General features: G+C 39.7%; 1 long non-coding RNA gene across 1 annotated transcript in view; it reads left to right on the top strand.

The window, feature by feature from the left end:
* The window catches only part of LOC308521333, a 112103-nt gene that overhangs the window by 72026 nt on the left and 19935 nt on the right, over positions 1-20142 (top strand). Inside the window, exon 2 of the long non-coding RNA XR_013996160.1 lies at positions 13981-14041. This is a non-coding gene — a long non-coding RNA (uncharacterized lncRNA). The remainder of the gene's footprint in view (positions 1-13980; positions 14042-20142) is intronic.

The following is a 20142-nucleotide window of genomic DNA, read 5'->3' as shown; positions in this document are numbered from 1 at the left end:
TCTTGTTCCTCTCTTTTGAGTTTTCAACATCTCATAGATTTTTAACTGAATTGGGTATATTTTTGTGCCAAATCATTAGTTCATTCTTTGTTTCAAGCAGTATTTACTGAGAGCCTATGATGTGACAGATGTTGCTCTAGGTGCTGGGAACAGCACTGAACTAGACAAGGAGGTTTCTACTTTCATGAAAAGTGACAGGCCCAAGAGAAGGTGACTTTCACTATACGCCATGGGGTTAGTAAGCTACACCAAAGGAGAATATAGCTACTAGCAAAATATACACTTTCTTTTTCATGGATTTTCATTTTCACTTGCAGCTTATGAAACCTGTCAGTCATTTCTGTAAAATTTTGAATTTTCCAGCTCTCACCTGGGGCTGCTATTTATTGCCCACAAAATTTACAGAAATCCCCTTTCCGAGGCCAAGTCCATGTCTCAGAGCTGTCCTGTAGGATTGTCAATACCGTTTGACCAGTGATAGTTATTTGATTGTCTATGGGAACATCTGGATCTTTGACCTCACAAGTAGTACAACAACAAGCCCTTATCCCTGTGGAAAAGTGTTTGTTCTTTTGTGGCTCAGAGGCCCTGTGTTTGCATGTGAGGCTTGATGTTCTGGAAGTCATTTTCTCTAGCACTGGGGTTATTTAATTCCAAGGGCTGGTTTGAATTTCTTTCAAAACTATAAGTGTATAGGATTACATTTAATTGTTGGTTTATGTACAGGAGCATTACTGCAGTGAGCTACAAGGAGCACATTATAAGCACTCCTTTGTCCTGAGTAAATATTCATTCAGTTACAGGCTGGATGAGGTCCCATGAGTCTCTGAATTGTGACGTCTGAAGAATGATTTAGAGATACTGCTGACATTATCTATTAAGCTTGTACTGTCTACAGGGTCATATAGAGTAGCTTTAAAATTGCAGTGTAAATTGAGAAAACCAATTTTAATTGTCTAAAGCTTGGACACTTCGACCAGATGGCTGCAGTTTGGTAATTGTGAGTACAAATTATTGGCAACACGCAGGTCAGACTAAAAAAAAAAAGCAGCTGTTCCAAGTGCTCACAGTGTCAGTCTTCCGGGGTGGCTGGGGGACAGAGACATTGCCGCATGGTATGCCAGCCTAAAGGGCAGGTTCAGATTTCACTCTGACATGACAGTCACGTAAAGGAATGATTTTCTTAAAGTAGAGCGTGCTTACCCAGTGGTTTCTGAGGTTCCTTTCCAAGTGTCAGGGAAGGACTTTTGTTTAGAACACCAGTTCCTCCATCTTCTGGAATCCAGGAGCTTGACTACTAATCAGCCCTTTCCATGCGTTCCGTCTTCGCTCCAGGAATGATTTGAAAGGCCATGGTCTTCATAATATATTCATGCTAGACTTAGAAAGTTGCCAAGTCACATTCTCATTTCAGTAATCTACTACTATTCATAAGGGCCACACTGGGTTACACTGAATTCAAAGAAATCTATTTAATTGTGAACCCCCTGTTTGAGGTAATTAATCCTGGAGGGTCAAAACGGATGAACATTCTGGTGGCATTCCCTAACATCGCTGATTGACAAAACTATGATTATTAGGGAAAATATGGGAATTGTCATTAAACCCTCAATCATGAGGTAGTGCCTCACATAGCAGAACCCTTTTCCTACCTGAGGATACTGCCAGGTGTGTTGAGAAGCAACGTGGGTCAGCAAATGTGGCTGCTGCACAGTATCCCCATTATAAAAGCTTTCTAAACACTTTTGGGACTTTTCTACTGTCTTGAACAGATGGCCTGTGACCTGCAGTGACTTCGTTCAGATCCCTGGCCTGTGGAATCCAGGCTCATGTCCAATCACTAAATGAAGTCCCACAGGGCCATTCATGATCTGGTCCCTGCTAACTTTCCCAGTCTAGTGTCTCTCCACTACCCAGTTCTCCTGATTATCTGAACCTCATCTCCTTTTGGTCATTCTTAACTTCCTTCCTCAATTACCTTTAGGCTTTTGCATCTATAGTTTACCTTACCCAGAACACATACCCTTATCTCATGTCTTCAACTGCCACTGAGGACTTGTTGAATATTAGTTCCTCTCTCCCCTACCCAACCAGAATAGAGTACTCAGAAACTCTTACACACCCTTCAAGGATATGACCAGTGTATGTGAGCAACTATGAGAAACCTTGTCTTTCCCAAACCCATTTGGGTTCTCTCTCCTTCCTCAATGCCAAGGGTAATTGTGCATCAGGCAGGGTTAGACAGTCTCTGGGCCTCAGTCCAGTAACTAAATGGTCTATAGGAATCCCCTAGACTCTAAGGCCTAGAGCAAGGGTGGGCAAACTTTTTGACTCCAGGGCCACAATGGGTTCTTAAACTGGACCGGAGGGCCAGAACAAAAGCATGGATGGAGTGTTTGTGTGAACTAATATAAATTCAAAGTAAACATCATTACATAAAAGGGTACGGTCTTTTTTTTTTTTTTAGTTTTATTCATTTCAAAGGGGCCGGATCTGACCCGCGGCTGGCCTAGAGTCTACACTTCCACTACACAAAAAGTCAGCTTAATCCTCCCTAATTAGGATCATAGGCATGCAAAATTGATTTAAGAATAAAGTAATCAAAATAGAGATAGGTTCTTCTTGATTTATTTAATAAAGTCAGCATAAGCAGATATGTTAGCACCATTGCTGCAATGGAAAAGCCTCAATGAAAGTTGGGAAAATGAATATTTTGAATGAAATAGTCAACAAAAGTGAGACCTTACTTTAGACCATCAAGTCCTTCCCTTGCAGGAACTGAAAATAGTTGTGTAGTAAGAATTGGCCCAGTTTTCAATCTGCTCTTTTCCTTCTCATTTTCCATTCATTCATTAAACAAGTATTTGTTGGGCACTTTTATCTCACATGTGCTGCAGACTTCTGTTCCTTTATGCATGCCTCAGTGGACTTGAGGCTGCCCAGCGCAATGGCTCAAGGTCTAGATTAAGGAGATAACATGGAGTAACACTGGATGGCAATTACAAAAAGCCATGGTTTTCATGATTTCTCTTCTTCAAAATAATTGTATATTTTTAAAGATAATAACTATTGAGTACTTAGTTTTACCAGGTACTATTATAAGTGCTTAACATATATTAACCCTCATTTAATCCTCAAAGATGTGGGCAGTAATATTATCTTCATTTTACAGATAAGGAAATAGAGACAAAGAATTATTGGGTAGCTTGCTTAAGGTGACACATCTAGTAAATGCTGGCGTCTTGATTCGAACTCAAGAGCCCATATTGGCATCATCATAAAACCCTGAAATGTAAAGTCCCCTAAGTCCATGGGGACTTGTTCATTTGCTACATCTGTAAATGACTTAGTTGGCCACAGTCGTGGCCACCTAGATCCCTCCCAGATCAATAGTGTGTGCTTCCGGTGCTGGAGATGTCCGGTCCAAGCTGCAGATCCTCACGCAGCCCATCTTCCTTTCCTGCATTCTTTCAGAGCTGCACCTCGCATTAGACTCTGCTCTCTCTCTCTCCCTCTTAAAGGCTACTGCTCTACCCAGCGCTGAGCTTCTTGCCCAGTCCTGCCCTGCCAACCTCTGTTCTTTAGACCTTCGGTTCTGTAGGTTGCCCTCTGAGGGTCTGGTGCCCTCCAACATGGGAGGAGCAAAATTTTCCCCTCACAAAATGCCATGACTTTGAGTATTAGTAGAACTGTGTTTTCTGTCTTGTATGCAACTCAGCCAGATGGTCCTCTCCCATTTCCACCTCCTTCCTTCACAAAACAACACACAGCAAGTCCCATGGTGGGTTTCAGAGTGCACAAGATGCTTTCATATACTAGTATATTACTTTATTTCACTAGAGGGGTGAACATTGTTGCTCCCTCTGCTCTACAAGCGAATTCAGAAAGATAAGCAATATGTCCAAGATCACACAGCTAGTGAGGAATTTGAACCCAATATAAGATCTTTCCATTTTATGCAGCAATCTGTACTGCTTTCTGTGTCTCTAAAGCAAAATGGCTATGAACTTCCTCTTTTTAAACTTGCTCTGTATAAGCTGAGTACTTATGGCTTTAGTTGTTTGCTTTTACAGAAGCGTCTCTGTCTCTCTGAAAAACTAGCTGCAGCTAGTTATCAACAATTAGGGTTCTGAGAAGGTAAACAAAAGATGAAATTGTATTGCAAATTGTTGACATATTTTTTTCTCTGTCTATCAAGATCTGTGGCATAGGTATTTATGTCTGATAAAAGGGAAGGCTCAGCGCCCATACCAAAATTACTCCCAAAGTGCCTTCGACCAACATGCATACTCAGTTTTAATAACTGGGTGTGCTAAGGAGATAACCCAGCTATATTCCACCTGCCATCAGCCTTCACAGGCACAGATTCTAGGAAGACTGTGCTTGCCATTGTGCTGTAGTCATTGTTTTACACAATGAAAAATGTGGTATTCAATGTGTCTACTAAAAATCAAAGTGTCACATGAAGAAACACTTCATGAACTGGAGAATGCAACGCAAAACAGTGCCTCTGACCCTGTGCGCCATGAACCCAGCCACTCCCAGAGGGGGTCCAACCAGACCACATACATAGATAGTACTATGGCCTTTCTACTGCCCTCTACTGTCCAAGCCTGAAATGACAGAAAACCCAGTTCTGCATTCTGGACATTGGCTTAGTAACTTCAGGAAAAAAAGTACTTTTGGGCTGAAACCAGGTTTTCCAAGTTTTGGTTCATAATAAGTAGTGTTTAAACATTTAAAAATAGGGGTGTGTAATAAAATGCTGAGAGACTCTCTGGAGATTGCTGCTGCTGGCACTTCTCTAATAGAAAGCATACGCCATTGAGCTAACATTTTGTTCTTTGACTGAAGAAGAAAACAAAGCTGTTAAAAGCCGGTAGGCTCATTTCCAACAGCAATAGCATTAATATCTTTCAAGTCACTCCTAACCATAGCTAATTAGAGGTTCATGGGGGATGGCCCTTCCTGCAGGGTCACCTCAGGTTATGTAGCCCACAGATGTGCTGCTGGCTGTTGGCGACAATGGGTTTGTTAAGAATTTCAGCTTGGGGTGATTATCTCTTTTTGTTCTGTTGCTGGTGTGTCTCTTGTTTTGACTGGCTGAGGTTGGGTTGGACGATGAGGCCCCGATTCAAAGGCAGTGCCAGGTTGTTGCTGGAGATCTGCAGTGACAGGTTGTTGAAAACTTATTAGTCTGACGTTTTAACAGCCTGCACTGGGATGGAAATCTGCTCCTTCACTGGAAAAACTTAGAAAGGAAAACATGAGCTCGAGCTGAAATCAGCCCCGGTTCCAAATTTGCTGTCCTCTGGCACTAGAGTGCCAAAGGCTGCCACAGTGTTGAGAGTTTCAGGCCTCGCTGTGCCACCCACATGGTAGATGGACTTGGGGGCCACTGTAAAGTAGGAGGCCCTGAAAACGCACCCTCTCAGAGCTGGGGACACTGTGATGGGTTCAAGACTAGGTGCTAATGGCTTTGGCAGGAGCAGAAGTGGTCCGGCATGAGGTTTCAACTGTGTGGTTAGGGGTTGTCCTTGTGCTCATAGCCATTGTGTGTAATAATCCAAAAAGAAGGAATAAGGAACACCTCAGGCTTGGTACCCATTCTAAGGTAGAAATGGATAAAATGCTTGCGGCCCATGCTACTGTTAAGAGCTATCATAATTATTTGTTACAAAGCTAAAAGAATTCATTAAGCATCTTTGCTCTTCAAAAGCAAACCTGGCCTCTCTAGCCCAGTCCAGATTTTTTTTTTTTTTTAAAGAAATCACCATTAGAGCTTAGTTTCCTCCAGTCTCAACTGTGCCTACAGCTGTGATTAAGCCCCCTGTGCAGACACAGCACAGTCTGCTCCCATACTCAGTGGCTACTTGAAAGATCCTGAAAGGGTTTCTGGGCTTTGCATAAACAGCTGCCTGTGCCCAAATGGGCCCCCTCTTTTGCCAGCCAACTCCTTCCTATCCTTCAGACAGGGCTGTGGTCATCTCTTTCTGGAAGCTGTCTCTGGTAGCCCTAGGTAGCTTTGGATGCCCACCATGGGGCGTGTTCATAGCCTTCTGTATTCTGACTTCAGACCAGACTATTAACTTCCTGAGACAGCATCTAGCCTAAATCTCATTGGATTTTGTCTCCATACTCATGGTACAGTGCCTGCACAGTGTAGGTACTCAATACTGATTTAATTTTGAATGATCATTTATTCATTTACTCATTTGATAGAAATTAATGGAGTTGCAAGCTTCCATGCCCTTTAGGGAGTTAGTTCTCTTAACAGAAGCTTTCTTTTTATGATCTACCGACCTAAAACATTTTCTCTCTAGGCCTATCTCCTGGGAGTCTGGCTTTGATTAGTATCATTCAGTTTTTTTTGGGGGGAAAGGTGAGTTGGGAGGTGAGGCAGATGTTTTTAAATGTCTTCTCAATGTCAAGTTTCCCCTTTCATCTCCCCACTGCGGCTCCATATTCTTTGGCTACATCTGATGGCAGCATTTACCAGTATACATACTTAAATCTCCAGGAAAAGAAGTCTCTTCTAGTGCCTCCCAGATAATCTTAAATCTCAAGTATGTCCCACAGAATTTCAGTAAAGAATTATTTATTCATTCATTTAATTAACATTGGGAGTGTCCATTATGCATTAATAATCATGATAGATGCACAGGGGTTCAAGGGTGATCCAATAAAACAGATGCATCACCATACAGGCATTTGTCTTGTTAACTAAAGACCCCACTAGAGAAATTCTTCTATGGCAAACTTGCAGGGTTTAAGTACTTAGAGATGGAGTGAGGGTGGGGATGAAGGCAGCCTGCACTGAAGCCTTGCCCATCCAGGTGTCTCTTGCTCCTGGCATAGGTGACATGTACTTCACTTCCCACCAAACAGTGGCCATAGTTAACACTTCTTCAGCTTAGCAAACTCAGCTTTCTTTTCCAAAACGAGTCTATAGGTCATGGGCTCTTTTTGTTTTGATTTGGTTTAATGATCTATCAAGCACAGTCATGGAAGCATTGGGGTTTTCTGCATTTCTACAGTAGCATCCAACATTTAGTCAGTAGCATCCAACATTTAGTCACTAGCAACATGGGTGTCAAGAGGCAACTGTGCCAATAGCTTTCTAATCCCTGGACCACTGCCACGGTGGAGTGTCCTTGAAGCCAACAACCTCAGTGATGCCTCCTGCTTCTCCACAGGCCTACCACAGCTTCCCTCATGAGCCAGTTTTGCACTTTTTCTGAGAGGCCCGTTCTTCAGCCTGCTCCTCCAATGATTTTACAAGCATCTACTTCCATGTACTAGATTCCTTTCTGCTAGAAAAGAAAACTCTAAGGATGGGAAAGAAATAACCAAAAAACCACCATCTATTACTTATTTGCTGATAACATTTGACATTAACTACTTGCAAAAAGCAGTATTACCTCAGCTGACACTGGGGAAACCTCTAAGCAACAAGGATTTCTGTTTGGGGTTTTATTTGTTAATGTTTCCTCCCATCCAAAGATATCAACACACCTGCCCTAAAACGATTAGCTGCAGGAGGCCCACTGAGAGACTAATACATACTGATGATAGTAAATATGCATGAAAATAAAGACTAGGAAAGCTGCTTTTTAAAAAAAAAAAAATATTTATTGATTTTTTACAGAGAAGAAGGGAGAGGGATAGAGAGCCAGAAACATCGATGAGAGAGATCGATCAGCTGCCTCCTGCACGCCCCCCAGTGGGGACGTGCCCGCAACCAAGGCACATGCCCCCGACCGGAATCGACCGGAATCGAACCTGGGACCCCTTAGTCCGCAGGCCGACGCTCTATCCACTGAGCCAAACCAGTTCGGCAGGAAAGCTTTTTTTGAGGCAGAAAAAAACATTAACTGGTTTAAGAAAGCTAGAAGTACTGCCAACTGAACAATGTGTGAACATCTCACTGTCTTTAATGCTTTTTACTTATTTCAAGTATTACAGGTACAGTTATTATGTGAATTTTATTGTCATTTAAGAAAAATTTTTTCTTAAGAAAAAGAGGTTTGCTGAATACTTTAGTGTGATTTTAGAAAGTATACCTTTCACAACTAATTTTATGATGAAAGTAATGAAAAAATACAGTTCATTAAGAGAAATATATGATTGTATTTTTTCCTGGAATATATGATTTAATTCATGGAAATTAAGTATTTTTAATTAAAAATACTAAAATAGATGTGGTATTTTATAAAATTCATTTTGTTCTTGCTGAATAAAAGGCAAATTTTAGATTTAATTTAGAAAATTCTTAATAAATAAGAATTAGTAACCAGCTGTGAAATATTGACTTTAAAAAATTAGAAGTATTTCATTTTCTTCATTTTTAATCCTAAATAATAGTATGAAAATTAAAATAGAATTTTAACAAATGAGTTAGGTTTATTCATTTGTATTTTTATGTTACAATCTTATCTACAATAATTTAAATCATTCCTATTCTTAATGAATTAAAAACTAATCTTGCAATAATACTGTGATGCAAATAATATTACCTTGTTTTACAATTGAAAAAGCAACCTGGCCAGTGTGGCCCAGAGGTTGAGTGTCGACTATGAACCAGGAGGTCAAGATTTGACTCCTGGTCAAGGCACATGCCTGGGTTGCAGGCTCGGTCCCCAGTGTGGGGTAGTGTGGGGTGTGCAGAAGGCAACCGATCAATGATTCTCTCTCATCATTGCTGATTCTGACTCTCTCTCCCTCTCCCTTCTTCTCTGAAATCAATAAAAATATACTTAAAAGAAAAGAAAAAGCAGCCTGGCTGGTGTACTCAATGGTTGAGCAGCTAGCCAGGAACCAAGAAGTCACTGGTTTGATTCCCAGTCAGGGCACATTGCCAGGGTTGTGAGCGATCCCCAGTAGGGGGCGTGTAAGAGGCAGCCTATCAATGATGCTTCTCTCCCATGGATGTTTCTATTTCTCTATCCCTCTCACTTCCTCTCTTTCTAAAGATCTATAAACGCATTTTTTTTTATTGTTAAAAGGCAAGTTTTTTAAAACTGAATAAATTGCATTTGAACTTGGATTAGTCTAATCCAAAGCCTACATTCTAATAGGTGGCAAGTCATTCAAACAGCTACTGGCTAATGAATGAGAGAAAGGGATGTAAATAGACATAGTCTACTTGGCCAAGGCAATGAGGAAGCCAACAGGAGCCAGTATTTGGGAATCTATGTATAATGTCAAGCATCAGATAAGCTGTCAGCTTTCATTCTCTCACTCATTGGAAGGAAGTATTCTATACTGTGTGGTATCTCTAGTCCTCAATTTCCTACTCTTTTAAAAGAGTATAATAAAAGTATGAGATGCTAGATTTACAGCACTTAGCTCATAGCATGGGCTAAATATACGTTAGTTGGTCCACAAGTATTTATTAAGGGCCTGGTTTGTATAAGGCACCAGAGTTGCAATAACTAGGCATGTTAGCAACACTAACTGTGAAAGTGGTTTGCTTCTTTATGGTCCAAGAGGGTGATAGGCATTACACATGAGTTCCTGTGCAGCATATCCTATTTGCTATGGGAGGAATGCATGATCCAGGTGGATCTGTCCCTGGCAGGACTCTAGTCCCTTGGAGGGAGATTTTGAAAACTATGCCCTACTATTTGGAGGCAACGTTGACTGGGAGCAATGGACATTAACAAGGAGAGTTGACCTCAGTATTTCAGGCACAGAAGACAAAACCAAGATGGAGATTCTATGGAGAGATGAGAATCTGAGAATTAGGTACAAGCCTGGTGATCACAACCAAATCAAAATCAGGGCCTTACAAGAGGGGAGTCTGGCTGAGGAGTCTGCAAGGGAGAAAGGCGGCAGCACCTGAGAACCCAGGAGGGCATGAAACCTTCCCCTATGGCCGATCCTGCAGTTTTCTGAAACTTGGACCCCATGGCTTAACCCAATTAATCTCCTGAACTGAGTCAAAACTCTTGGTTGCACAAGAAGATACCTGGCAGGCAAAGCTCCCTAAATACTAGTATCAATGAGAAAAAACACTGGAAACAATCTGTTTGTTTTTTTTCCAAGTCAGGAGAACAATCAGATTCCCTGCTGGGCATTGCTTTAAAATCTATTACCATTATCAGGTAACTTTACAAAGCAAGGAAATTAAAGGACTAGTTAGAAGTGCCTCAGGCATTTCCCAGGCAGCCAGAGAAATGAAGACCAGGAAGAGGACTGCCTCAGAGTCATCAGAAGGGCCACCCTGATGGCCTTGCTGCTCAGTCATTAGTTTGTGTGGCCAGTGAACCCTGGCAGGCCAGGACTATTACGGAATGCATGTTTCATGGGAGTTTCAGAAACTTCTCCTGGTTTTGTGTCCAGGAAAGAGAGCAAGACCCTCATGGCATCACCCCACCCACACCCATCTGGCTCTTGAAGGACATATGTAAGGCTGCTCTTGGGCTTTGGGTAGCTGTGAGACGTTATGCAACTTCCACCCATCTTTTGCTACAAGTCCCTGCAACTAAAAAAAAGGAAAGCTCTTTAGTCCTAGCACATGTGTGGGCTTTGTCATTAACAAGGGGTCAGGGACCACTCCAGTTACTCCCTTATAGAACCCAGAATATGAACTGATAGAACTTGCTAGCTAGCACTTTGTTTTGCCAAGAAATTGAAAACATTTTAGAAACCTCTGATCTTTCATTTAAAAATAGTTATTCTTTCAGGTCATTAAAATACCACTTTAAAAAGCAGGTGATGCTGGAAATGGATGCTAGCAATTTGAAAGCGTTTAACCTCTGCCAAAACACAGATAAAACAGGAACTGACAGTCAGTCCAGACGCCACGATCATTAATCCTCACATTTGCTTTCTGATATGGCTTTGTGGTATATATTAGCATCCCATGTTACTTACAAAGAATTGAGGCATGAGGAGATTAAAATGGCGTGATAAATATCACTCATAATACTCTTTGTGCTGTATCTAATGCCCTCTTGCAACCTTCAGGCTCACCCTGTCTTCCTCTTCTGCAATCCATTCTCTTGACTCACCCAAGCAATTTGGTTCCTTTTCATGGCCCAGAGCCAATTGCCCATCTCTTTGTGAAACAATGTAAGCCATTCCAGAAAATGGGATGATTTGAGTGTAATCGAGTCATCCTTTCCCCTCTCAACCTGCCCCTCTTTGTGCCAGCAGATTTCTTAGTTATGGGTGAAGAACGTGAATTCTCACATTGTCTTATAAAGTATGTAGTGTAGGTACAGTTGACCCTTGATTAAATGGGGTTTAGGGGTGCTGATGCCCAAACCTAATTGCAAATCTGCATATAACAAGACTGCCCTGAGCATAAGTGGATTTCCAACCAAAGATGGAAAATAATACTACAATAAAGATTGACAGGAGTGAAATTAAACAAGTTGTGAACAGTGAAAGAAAGAGGAAAATGGGCAAAGTAGTAGGTCCTCCATCTTACTAAAAAATATGTAGTGAGAATAAGTTAAGCCTGGTACAAAGTGGCTTCTGTAAGCCCAAGGTAAATGGGTGCCTAGAAGCAGTATGCAAAGGGCCTTTTTTATATTTGGAGTGTTGCATATGGGGCAATTCTTTCTTATTAAGGAATAGTTGAAGCAAAGAAAACAGTTTAGAGAATAATTTAAGGAACAAACCATTCCAGTAGTTCTCCCCCAACCCACCCATCTGCAATTTTGTTTTCTGTGGTTTCAATTACCCACTGTCAACCGTGGTCTGAAAATATTAGATGAACATTTCTAGAAATAAACAGTTCCTAAGTTTTAAATTGCCTGACATTCCGAGTAAGTATGATGAAATTTCATGCCCTCTCACCAAGGATGTGAATCATCCCGTTGTCCAACATGTCCATGCTTTTTACGCTCCCCGCCAGTTAGTCACTTATCGGTAGTAGCCGCCTTGATGATTAGATGGCTGTCAACAGTATCTCTCGGTGCTTGTGTTCAAGTCATCCTTATTTTACTTAATAATGGCCCCAAATTGCAAGAATAATGATGCTGGCAATTTAGATATGCCAAAGAGAAGGCATAGAATGGTTCTTTTAAGTAAAAAAGGTGAACGTTTAATTCTTCAAAAAAAAATTGCATGCTAGATTGCTAAAATATACCATAAGAATGAAATTCATGCTAGTTTGCTGAGATGGAGAAGGAGACAGACCACATTCATATAACTTTTATTATAGTATATATTTTTGTTGTTGTTTTTGTGTCTATTTTTTTATTATTAGTTAAGGTATTACGAATGTGTCCTCATCCCCCCCCCCCCATTAACCTCCAAATAGTATATTGTTATAATTCTATTTTATTCATTATTAATCTCTTACTGTGTCTAATTTATAAATTAAACTTTATCATACACAATTATGTGTGGAAAAAAAAGTAGCATATAATATATATTGGGTTCAGTACTATCCATAGTTCCAGAAATCCAGTGTGGATTTTAAAACGCATCCCCATGCATAAGCAGAGACTACACCATAGAAAAAGTTGATAAGTCCTGAATGCTCTTCAGCATTCATTATTCTGTATATCTTCCCTCTCCCTGAATTTGATATTCATTATTCACTGCCTGTGTTTATGTTATTCTTGTAAATTAATGTATCTATAAACTATATGTACTATTTTTAGATATTTTCAATAAGATAAAAAAATGAAGAGAGCTTATTGCCTAACATTTTATTTTTGTATGATTTAAATATTAGATATGTATTATATGATTTGAAAATTATATATATTTTATATGATTTTAACATTATATGTTTTATAATATTTGAACATTATACAGTATGAATATTTATATAAGATAATTATGTATATGTTTTTACAGTGTACGTCATCCTACTTCATTCATTTTAACTACCATATAGTATTCCACGGTATGAATAACATATTATTTATCTATCTTGTAGCTGAACATTAAAGTTATATGTGAAAATTTTTCTGATTATCAGTTTAGAAGATGACTTGCTATGTTATAGGGTAATGCACATTTCAGCTTAGGTAATTTTTAAGTAGAATCTAATAAAATTTTGCCAATTTTTCTCCAAAATGGTTCTATCATTTTATATTCTAACCGACAATGTGTGGGAGTATTCATTTCTGTATATTTTTTATAACACTTGTTATTGCCAAATTTCTAAGTGTTGCCATACCAGTTAGTTTAAAATAGGCCTAATTTTATCTTTAATTTATTGATTCCTAATTATTACCATGATTAATTGACCATATTCTGTGTTCATTGAACATTCAAATTTCCTCTTCCATAAATTGTTTGTTCATGTCCTTTATACATTTTTCTACTTGTTATTTTCTTATTTATTGGGAGGGTTTTAAAGATATATGCAGGTACCAACTATTTGTCAATCACATACATAAATGTGGTCTAGTCTGAAATAACTGATATCTCTCTAGAGTTTGCCTTATATAAAACTTTTAACTAGCAAGTTAAAACTAAGATATAGACAAGAAAGTTGATATTTTCATAAGTCTCTGGGTTAGGGAGAAGCACTTATGAGTGCCACTTTTTCATCATTTTCTTACTTGTTTTTCTCCCCAAGTTCAGAGAGGTAAGTATAAGCTAATAACTTTGTGCTTAATAATATCTGTGCTTGATTGCAGAGTGGCTAGTTTAGAATAGCTTTGGTACTATATAAGGACCAATGTTGAGAAGAATTAACTTCATATTATTAGGCCTAATAGATTGCATATCTCCCACTCTGGCCATTACTCCTTTTAGATGCACACAGAATCACTCCTAGTCAGGGGCATGAGGCATGCAGGAAAAATCGACCCCAACTTACCTCTCAAATACTTTACTTTCAGGGAATTCTCTACTCATGACATAAGTTCCTCGACTCAGGTAACCCAGGAGAACATGAGGAGTAGAATAATATCATGGTGATGTCAGTTTGCATGGACTTGTTGCCTTGAAAATCTTGGTATGAAATCTTAAAATAATGATGGCTTTTTTTTTTCTTCTTTCTTTCAGAGGTGTGGTGAACTCTTGTTTGAAAACCCTGATCAGAATGTCAAATGTGTTTGCATGCTAGGTAAGAAGGCTTTTCATTTTACATATATGAAGCATGTTGATGTCACGTGACTTATTGTTGTTCTGTTGCCTTATTGACTGTCTTTTGTTCCATATTGCAGAGGCTTATAGGCTTTTTATTGGTTTAAAGACACCTTTAACATATCTGTGGAACACTTGATTTAAAAAAAGGGTTTGATTTTAATAACTGTCAGTAAGTCATGAACCATGACTTTTCTTGGATCATCAGCATAACGCAGAATTGGGTTCTTTGTATTCAGGAGACTGTGATGAAAGAGCAAGAAGAATCAGGCTAATTCTTAGACTAGAAATGATAAGCTAGGTAAGTAAACTATTAAGAATTCACATCAACCCAAAGCCCTTACTCAGAATGCCTGGGAGAAATACATATTCAAACTAATCTGAAGTCAGCACAATTACCCATACTGACTTGTTTTCTTGTACTACAAAATATACAATAAACTAATTTTTACAGAGCTGAAGTTACATGTATGAGTTTATAATATTAGAATTATAGTTACAGCATCTAATTCTTAAAAATCAACAGTCTAATCCAGCCGTGGGCAAACTACGGCCCACGGGCCGGATGCGGCCCGTTTGAAATGAATAAAACCAAAAAAAAAAAAGACTGTACCCTTTTATGTAATGATGTTTGCTTTGAATTTATATTAGTTCACACAAACACTCCATCCATGCTTTTGTTCTGGCCCTCCGGTCCAGTTTAAGAACCCATTGTGGCTCTCGAGTCAAAAAGTTTGCCCACCCCTGGTCTAATCCCTTACTATGAAAGCACATATCATAGGGATTCTAGCTTTAAGCCTGTTTTATTTTATTCACACTTGCTCTAGGAATGAAGCAGTGAAGTATTTTCCTTTTTCCTTTTTATCTTTTTCTTTTAGTATTGAGTATGTCCAGGTCACCATCAGTCAATATCAGAATTGAGTCTAGTGAGGTTATCATTTCCCAATACTCAAGACCTGTTTTGAGCTTTTTGGATGATAGGATCATGCATGACTTTTCTTTCTTTCTTTTTGTCTCTCTATAGTTTTCAAGTGTTCAACAAAGAGATTTTAGGTTCTTCTCTGATTTCTGAGGATACAAAGATTATTTTCTTATTGTTTGTTTGCATTACTAAAACCTCAACCAGACACATGCCAGAATTTGGATAACTTCTCCCAATAGTGAAGTAGACATAATTGGAGAGGTTTTTAGAGTATGAGCTGCACTTTGGGTAACCACTACTCTGGTTGCTACACGTTGGAAATGAGTTGGGGCTGTTATTGAATTATTTTTGTCACAAAGTCACTTTCCCCCAAACAAATGGGTTTTCTGAGACTGAACACGCCGATGCAGAGTGCATGTAATCCCTTCAATTCTGTGCCATGTGTCATAGATAAAAGTGCCACCCATTAACAAACAACCCATGAAATAGCACAGAAGTTGCCAAATAATATGAAAGTCAGTAACTGAGGTTTGTGGTTCCATGGCAAATGGAAGCCTTCCAGAACAAACACACTGAGCCTGTTGCATCAGGGATGGCCTAAGGGCTCATTGCACAAATGTAACAAAACAATGTAAAACAAAACACTGTGGAACTTCCTTAAGTTCTCCAAATTGTAACATGTAACACACATGCATGCATCCATAGACACACATGTGCACCCACACAAGCATACACTCATATGTACACACCAAGCAATTTCACATTTCCAAGTTCAAGATCCCTATTTTGTTCCTTTCTTCTTAGCTAGAACCTAAAAAGCATGGAGTTTTTGTCAAGGGAATGAGGTATGTATGCAATTATTTTGCACAACCAGTTAGTTTACTTGCAGTATTCAGAAAACAAACAAGGAGATATGCTAAAGGCTCTGTATTTCCTAAAGTCTGTCTCCAATAGAGGGAGATACCCCTGATATAAAACTATATAAAGAACTACATGTATACTGTGTTTTTACAAATGTGTAATTATGTATATATGTGTATGTATATAATTTTTAGTGATAGAAAAAAAATAACCTTACTTGATTTATCATATTTTTCTGCATTTTATAGCTTTCCAACCATTAGCATGTATTACTTTTATAGTAGAAAAATAAAGAAGAAAGGGCCGTGGGGCAGTGAAACTGCTTTGTATAATACTATAATGGTGGCTATATGTCATTATACATTTGTTCAAACTCATAGAATGTGCAGCAACATGAGTGAGTCCTAATATAAACTCCAATTTCGGTGATAACGATGTGTCAATGTAGGTTCATCGATTGTAACAAATATACCACTCTCCTGGGAGGTGTTGATAGTAGGGGAGGCTGTGCATATGTCCGGACAGGGAGTAATTAGGAGATCTCTATACAGTCTGCTCAATTTTGTTGTGAACCTAGCACTGCTCTAAAAAAATTAAGTTGATTTGTTTAAAAATAAGAAAGGACCTGCTGGTAAAAAGAAGAAAAGAAAGGGAGATAAAAAAGAACTGAGTAGAAAGCTGAAAGCAGCATGAGTTGTGGTCTTGTCAGCTCCAGAGAAGTTCTGAGAGGTTGTTCAGGGACAGGACCCTGCAGTAGAACTTTGATGAGAACTAACAGACAGGCAAGTCTTTGTTCGGGCTCTATCATCTAGTTGATTGTTTTCTCACAGGAAAATTAAAATATGTTGTGACCCTTTTAACAATCCATCTGCTTTTCAAATAAAAATGTTTTTTCTGGGTCCATTTTTAAAGTAAACCATCCGCTGGAAGGAAATTCAGTGGCTTCCCTAAAATATCTAGCTTTTAAATTACAACCATTACAGTTGTCATTGCAAAGAGCAGTTTTGGATACCAGTGCTCTGCTAAGATGTCCAATCTACAATTATAAACTAATAAGAAGGGAGAAATATTGTTTTATATGACATTGTGCTCATAGTCTGAGCCTGGTTAACACAGAGCTCATATCACATCTATTATAATAAAAACATAATATGCTAATTAGACCAGATAGCCGAACGACCTTCTGGACATCCTTCCGGATGAAGCCACTGCAGAGGGGGCCAAGGCAGAGGCAGTTAGAGGCAATCAGCCAGGCAGGCGAGCAGTTAGGGGCAATCAAGCAGGCAGGCAGAGTGGTTATGGGCAATCAGGCAAGCAGGCAAGCAGTTAGGGGTGATCAGGCAGCAGAGAAGTTAGGGGCGATCAGGCAGGCAGGTGAGTGGTTAGGGGTGATCAGGCAGGCAGACAAACAGTTAGGCGCGATCAGGCAGGCAGGCAGAGGTGGTTAGGGGTGATAAGGTAGGCAGGTGAGTGGTTAGGGGTGAATAGGCCAGCAGGCAGAGTGGTTAGGTGATCAGGCAGGCAGGCAAGCAGTTAGGGGCGATCAGGCAGGCAGGCAGAGTGGTTAGGGGCCAATCAGGCAGGCAGGTGAGCGGTTAGAGCCAGAAGTCCCAGAGAGCATGCACTCTTCTAGGCCCCAGGAAAAACAGCAATGAACAAAACAGACAAAATTCCTGCCCTAGTGGAGCTTAGATTCTAGTAGTTTATGAGGGCAGGAAAATGGGTGGTAAACAATATAAATCATGTACTACATTATTTTTGGGGTGACAATAAAAGCAATTCTACTGTGGAAGGAATAAGGCAGGGTGCTGGTGAGAAGTAAGGTAATGATGGCAGGGGTGGAGGTGGTGGTGCAGATTTTGACTAGAACAGCCAAAGCCTTCCCTGGGAGGGTGAGCATAGAGTATGCTCAGGAGCAAGGTCAGCACTTACCAAGCCACTGAGCAGAGGAGTTTGGAGAACACAAGGAGCAGAGGGGCACATGTGGCCAAAGTCCAAGAATGAGGACAGGAACTGAGCAGTCCTGGGAGCCAGATCCCCTGAGTCACTGTGGGGACTCTGGATTTATTCTGCTGGAGATGAGGAGCCACTGGACATCTTTGAGTGCCGTGTCACGTGACCTTTCATTTAAAAATACTGGCTATATTGTATAGAGATCAAAAATTAACAAAATAGGGGAAAAGTGCTTGCAGTATAGCTTTGGAGAAGTATGTACCATTGTTCTGAAGTGAGTACCGAAGGGAGGTATTTAGGAAAATAATGAGAAACAGATTTAGTACCATATGTTACGTATGTTCCACATAAATGATACGGCTAATGTTCATCTAAGTTAAAAAGGTCAACGAGAGGAAGTATAATTCTTAAAGTGGTTGGGATTTAGCAAGGAAAGGTGATTGGCAGACATCTCTAGAAAGCTTTTCCTCCTTAGGGAGTTCTTTCTTTACTTGATTTGTCTTATTAGCTTTTTTTTTTTTTTTTAGAGGGGCCTATCCTATTTCTGTGTTTCCCTGGTAGACTCCTTCCTTTCCTAAATGGTAGCTTAGAAACATAGTAAATGACCTACTAGTTTCACTAAAAAACAAGAAGGGAAATCTCTCCTTTTTCTATTGTCTTTTAAAGTATTAGCAAATGTTACCCGAAGTAAGCAGGACCAGAGAGTCTCATTGTGGCAAAAAGCATTGGGTTCTTGGAAGGTTGTGCATTCACAACCCCCACCATGCCATTGACTTAGATTGGAATACCCACCGCCCCCCGGCATTGCAACATGGGGGCCCTGAGGACCAGGGGTGCAGCAGTTCTGAGGCTTGAGGTTTGGCCTCTCTGAAGCTCATTTTGTCTGAGAGCCATGGACTGATTCAAATGCCCTTTTTTTTTTTTTACTTAGTTAAAAAATAAGAGGCATTTTTCTTCTCCCATTCTCCTTAATTTCACTTCAAAGGGGAAAATGTGTGAGAATTTCTTAAGAAAGACAAATCTATATAGAATTTATAAGGTAACTCAATGAAAAAAGAGTCCCAAGATACAATATATAATTGTCCATTCAGTTTAGCCAATGATTTGGGACATCCATTGTAATCCTAGAACCTGTGCTTGATGGTAAAGATAGAAAAAAATGTGTGATAACCCACCCCTCAATGTCCTCACTTTTAGCATTATATAATCAGCCCCTTCAGCTTGATAAGCCAGAGGCTGAGTGGTAGCGGAGAATAGGGCATGACTGGTCCCTTCCCTATAGTAGCATTTCTCTTCAAAGTTTACGGATATTCACAGACACACACCAACCTGGGACCTGGTCATCCCCTCTGAGTTGTTTCATGCTAATCCATATTTTTCTTTTAAAAAAAAATCAATGATGCCTAATTTTATAATAGACTGAATACTTTGGTTTATGTGCATTCCCTAAATCACATACTGACACTGGAGGAAAGCTTGTGGCAATGTGAAGACTGAAATAAAAAGGAGACAAGAGGTCCTGGTAGAAAGGACAAGACTAGTAACTAAAACAGAGCCAATGCCACTTGGCCCCTGGGGACTGCGGATCCCCCAGCCAAGGGAGCTGAGGAAGAGAAAGGGAGTGACCCTGAGGAAGTATTCACTTCAGGAGACTTGGCAGGAATACTGCAGCTTCTGAAGAAAGGCCTGTGTTTTGATCACATTAAAACAGATTTAAATTCATATTGAAACAAATGACTCCTTACCTCAACGTAAAATAGCTTCTTAGTATACATTATATATGTATGTATGTATTTTTCTAAGAATACTTTGGATGGGAACTTCTCTTTAATGAAGAGCTAATCAGAGCTCATTGGCACATAATCATATTTCAGAATCTTCCTTGGTTCATTAGAGAGCAAAAAGGGTCTCACAGATGAAGAGACACATTTCCTAGTTCATAAGCAAAGTTGGAAATGTTGCTTCCATCTGTGCTGAGCTTGCTGCCAAGAATTTATAGTAAGGTTGGATAGTTTAAAATTTTTCTTTGATTTCAAAAACTTCAAGTCCAGAAGCTCTAGCCAGTAATGACCATACAATAAAGTCATTATTAAGCCTATACTATTTTATGTTGCTTTGGAGAGTTTAGTAGGAGCTGCCTGTTGCCTCACTCCCAGCCATTCTTAATGCCTCTATAATGGAAAAGAACCCCAATGGCTATGCTAGTAAGGAAGAAGGGAAATGGGATGAAAAGGAAAGAAAAGTAACCCAAATGGAAAAATTATAAAAAGTGGTGAATTAGTAAAATGCCATGGTATCATCAACAGTAGCTTAAGGGTATTTTTACTAGAGAAAATCATTAGTTG

This window comes from Myotis nattereri, assembly GCF_964212035.1.
Source record: "Myotis nattereri genome assembly, chromosome: 6".
NCBI classification, from domain to species: Eukaryota; Metazoa; Chordata; class Mammalia; order Chiroptera; family Vespertilionidae; genus Myotis; species Myotis nattereri.
Note: the sequence above shows the minus strand (reverse complement) of the source record. Positions and strands in the feature narration are given on the sequence as shown.